General features: G+C 28.1%; 1 long non-coding RNA gene across 2 annotated transcripts; it reads right to left on the bottom strand.

Moving 5' to 3' along the window:
* Nucleotides 1-275: 275 nt before the first annotated feature.
* Nucleotides 276-3,411, bottom strand: LOC135844306 (uncharacterized). 2 transcript variants are annotated; one of them, XR_010558494.1, is made up of 4 exons: nt 1,869-3,411; nt 1,682-1,759; nt 1,329-1,503; nt 276-1,104 (listed from the first exon to the last, which is right to left on the bottom strand). It is a non-coding gene; the product is annotated as an uncharacterized LOC135844306 (long non-coding RNA). The 2 variants fall into 2 exon arrangements; XR_010558493.1 differs by having other exon boundaries at nt 276-1,503.
* Between the last annotated feature and the right edge of the window lie 1,478 nt (nt 3,412-4,889).

Raw genomic sequence — 4,889 nt, 5'->3', positions numbered from 1 at the left:
ATAGTTTTCTTAAAAAACAGGCAAAGGAATTGTATCAAAAATAAATTGTTGCCTAATTAATAATCTTTTTCAAGATGTGATCTAGGATTTCAAATTTTGAAGTTTTGAATTGGATTTTTGAATTTTCTTCTGCCTTCCAAGTGGTTTCTATTTTTTTTTTTTTTTTTTTTTTAATTGTTTAGGTACCCAGGTAGGCACATAAGTATTTATATTTTTTCTCCTATTCGTTCAGGTTCAAGTACTATTTTTTAAAAATTGTTAATGCACACAAATAATTATTGAAAAAGAGATAAAATATATTATGCATTCTGTAGGTATGTTCTATTCAACTTTATTTCTTAATCAACAAAAATAGTCGTCGATTTCATAGGTATTCCATCATTTCAGTCATGCCAAGGAATAGCATATGTTTCTCTAATAATTTCTATCACATCGTTCTACCTGATTGATTCCCAATCTGGAATAATTTTTCCACCGAATCTGAATCGGATTTGGATCCCGTTTTCTCACCTTTAAAACAAAAGAAGTGAAAAAAATTTAAATGCATAAAATATTCCAGTCCGTCAGGGTGCTTATGCTCTCATCAAATGGGCGTTTTCCTAGGTTGATTTTAAATTCAGCCTGCAGTAAAGATGGAAAAATTGTTCGACACCAGGTTTAATTGAGATTTATTTTACTATAATGTGTATTCTGTCGTTAGTCTACGTTCACGCAACAAAATACTGCAGGCGAAATGGTTGATGAATCTTCATGGGAGTCGTATTAATTGAAATTTTTACTCTGTAACAGTATCTAAAACAGATAAGGAAACGTTACAGTAAATACATCGATTACGATTTAATGCACCGATAAAAGTTACCTCTCTGTGGTATTTCTCTTGTGCCATTCTTAATGTTTAATCATCAACTAAAACAGCCTAAGTAGTAATTAAAACTATAGCGCGAGATGGTTCGAGCTAAATGAATACTAAAATGCCTTTAATAAGTTTCAAATTAATGGAACTAGTTTCGGAAAATGGTTTATTAGATCGTAGATATGATTTAATTAATGGATCTTAGGTACCTACCTATACTTTAAGGTAGTGTACTCCTTGGATGAAAGAACCTGTTGAAAAAAAAAATAAGTTCGTTCGATGCAATTGTACCCATAGTAATGTCGAATTTACTTTTTAATTAAACTGGAATTATTATCTATGTAATTGATGTCGGTAGATACTAGAAGTTATTTGTAAAAAATTAAGAAAAAAAATTGTTTATTAAATGTCACGGCCTCATGGCCTATGACCATGTACACGTGAGGTTAATTTTTACCATTACAAAAATACTTACTGATCTATACAGGGACCTATTCCATTGAGAAGGAATATTACTAAACGGTTGTACGAGTAGATAAGCTACCTTGCTTGAACAATCTCTAGACTCAGCATAGATTGAGAGGTATAATGATTTATGTTCATCACGTATTTAGTAGCTTGTCGTGATTGAGTTAATGGTCGTTAGTAACCTATAGGAGATTTAAGAACCGAGCTTTATAATCGAAACCTAACTATTATTGCAATTTAATTATTCCTAGTTGGCATCCTTATGATTATCTTGTCGCAATAATTTTTATATCGTTCGGCGCGGTACCCATTTCACATTAATGCATAGATAGGATAGGTAACTATAGCATTATTAGTTACCTGATCGGAGATAATGAGCGTGTTTTCAAAAGCCATTCCGAACAACGTAATAAGGAGAAGTTGCCTGATATTTGAAGTCTGTAAAAAAAATTCATTATTAGGTAGGTAAATTTTTTTTTTTTTTGGAAAAATTACTGGAAATAAATTTATGTAGCCTGATGTGTAGGCACATAGATTTTTTTCTTACTTTTCTTAGACTTGATAAAGGTAAAGATGAATCCACATCAGTGTAAATACTCGTATCTTCGTTTTAATAACTCTCTCGAGTATTTATTTTTATTCCATGTGAACCCTGAATGGAGCACAGAGCATGTAAAACATAACATTGAAAAATAAAACAATGTGAACTCTTATTGAAATTATTCATGATAAATAAATCTTGAATAATTTTCATACCATGAGAAAAATCATTAAACTTGATTTACATGAATCTTGTAGGTATAACGTAGAATTCCTGGTAGTATTAAGATTTAAAAAAATATTCTCACGATCTTCAGAAACTTGCCTATTTTCTTAAAAAATATTAAAATTAAAACCAACGAAAATATTACGTTACCCATAAGCCTATACTATTTGCATTACAAAAATATAATGCTCCTATTCAGCTGGAATGTTGAAATTTAAATCATACGTATGTAGGTAGGTATAGGCAGATTAGATTCGTAATTTGTCAAAAGAAATAATTTACTATGGAAAGTGTTTTCAGTTAAAAACTACCAAACTATTAAAAAGACAATTTTATTTTTATGAATTTGTCAATTTAAAATAGGTACGCAGCATCTAGATCCAATCTTGACTATCTTTTCTGCACGATGAAACCAATACAAATATTTAAATTTAATCATAAAATGACACCTCAATGTTCATTTTAGTCCATATCTTTGTATCATAATTATACTGAAAATCGTTTCTAAAGACTCATTAGAAATCGATTTTTTTTTCTTTCATCTGATGTGTTTATTGAATGCTGCGAGTAAATTCGACTCATTAGTCTGACCAGTTTTTTTTTCTTGCCATTTTATGGAGAATCGATTAAGATATGATTTTTAATATGAACTTTCATTCGCTGCAGTAGATAAATCAACGCAAAACTAGATAAAAAGCCTACCGGAGAGATGTTTATAGAAAGATTTATAGTTTGTAGATGAAATGATAATTTGATGATCGATTTTTTTTTTAGATTTTTCGCTCGTTAAAATTGAACCAATCGTAAACTGCGCATTGATTTATTAACGTTTTGATAATTAAATGTTTGTTTTTTATTTTTTCATCTATTTTTTTTAGAACTCAAGTGTCCCGTAAAACGTTTACCAGAATTAATATTTCAGACAAATCAATAATCAAGAGCAACAGAGCGACAAAAACTTATATGAAGGCTGACGGGTGTCCTAAAACTATTTCAGCGTGTTCAGTGAAATTTCTTGAATGAATTAAGAATTTTTTAGAATTTTTTGCTCGGTCTTTAGCAATGCTTTTAGAACCCTCCTTTTCACTGTCTATCTTGAAAAAAAAATGCAAAAAAATGTAAATTATTTCAATTTTGACACAGATGTTCAAATTAAAAAAATATTTGTTTAGGTAGGTTCGAGTACCTATAGTAAATCACTTTCTGCAAAATATGATAAGAAGATCAAAGAAAAAAGTTTTCAATTAATCATGAAAAAAATTAAAATTTTCTACCGTTTTCTTAATAAAAAAAAAAACAAAACAAAAAACAAACAAAAACAAGAAAAACTCATCAACAACAACAACAGTCGATTTTGAAAACGATTCAGAATAGGAAACACTTGCAGTAAGAAACTTGAAATTTTGGTTTCGATGTTTTGTGTTCCAGGATTCTTAAAATTCCATTTTTTTCCCCCATCACTTAATGTTTCTTTTGAAGTTTGACCATTCAATATTGCAAAAAAGTGAGGGAAGAGTTACCGGTTACCTGAGTTCATTAAAAAGGTGCATAATTTTCACCCAAATTGTACATAGGAAATTTTTTTTTTCAATTCAGATATCACAAAATGATGTCATGTGGTACCCATTTTAAAAATTTTGAAAATTTCAACACCCCTCTCATCCTTTTTGCAGATTTTACAAAAAACAATTTGAAAAAGCAAACGAATCTTGATCGTTTTTTCATAATTTCAAAAAAGTAAATACAAAATGCAGCAGGCTCAAATCATGCTTTAAAAAATAAGAAATTTTGCCTTCACTTGCAAAAATTAAAACTGACAGAAATAATTTAGAAATTGAAAAAAAATGACATCAAACATAGTAGTTCTAAAAGTAATAAGTAATACTGATAAAATTATGTAATATTTCATCAAAATAATATCAAAAAAATACTAAAAAAAAAATTGTATTCTGATAGGATTTTTAAAAAATTCGAAAAAAATTGAAACAAAATGAGAAAACTTGAAAAATTAGAAAAAACTCAGATGTCCTTTCCCTACAGAAATATTGAAACTGTAGAAGAGGGAAACGATTTAAAAGATTTAAAAAAATCAAAAAAAAGTATGTACATTCCATACTAATGTGACAAAATAGAGAAATATTTTGTTGAAATATCAACAAAAAAAAGTAGAGCACAATATTTTTCAAATATTAAAAAAATATCAAAAAATTAAAACCAAACAAAAAATGTTTAAGAAATTGAAAATGATTAGATATTATTTGAAAAAGTTATAAGCAAGTAATTCATCTCTGAGATCAAAATATGTTAGAGAATTGAAAAAATTAAAAACGACACCAAAAAAAGTGAAAAAAATATTTAAGAATTTTTGGAATTGTAATATTAGCAATTATTTTTACGAAATATCGAAAAAACAGCTCAATCATGGATAGTTTTAAAAAATTGAGATAGGTATAATTTCAAAATAAATACTACGCCCGAAAATATCAATTTTTGTCACAAATTATTTTTATTATAATATTTTATTAATAATGTTGGTTTTTCGAATTCTGTTATTAAAATTTTGGAACAGAAGAGAAGGAAGATGAGATCTTATTAATTTTTTTGGTACTTAGAAACTTTTAGAACCACTAACCTTCTGAATTATCTATTTCAGTTTAGGCCTTTATGTATACAAATCAGTGTGATAGATCTGGATAGATATCTCATGGAACACCATGTATAGGTTTATACCTAACAAGTTTTGTGAGTGTTCGATTTTTTTTTCAGATAGACATGAAACTCGCGACAAAATATTGCAAATCA

This window comes from Planococcus citri, chromosome 4 (assembly GCF_950023065.1).
Source record: "Planococcus citri chromosome 4, ihPlaCitr1.1, whole genome shotgun sequence".
Lineage (NCBI taxonomy): Eukaryota > Metazoa > Arthropoda > Insecta > Hemiptera > Pseudococcidae > Planococcus > Planococcus citri.
Note: the sequence above shows the minus strand (reverse complement) of the source record. Positions and strands in the feature narration are given on the sequence as shown.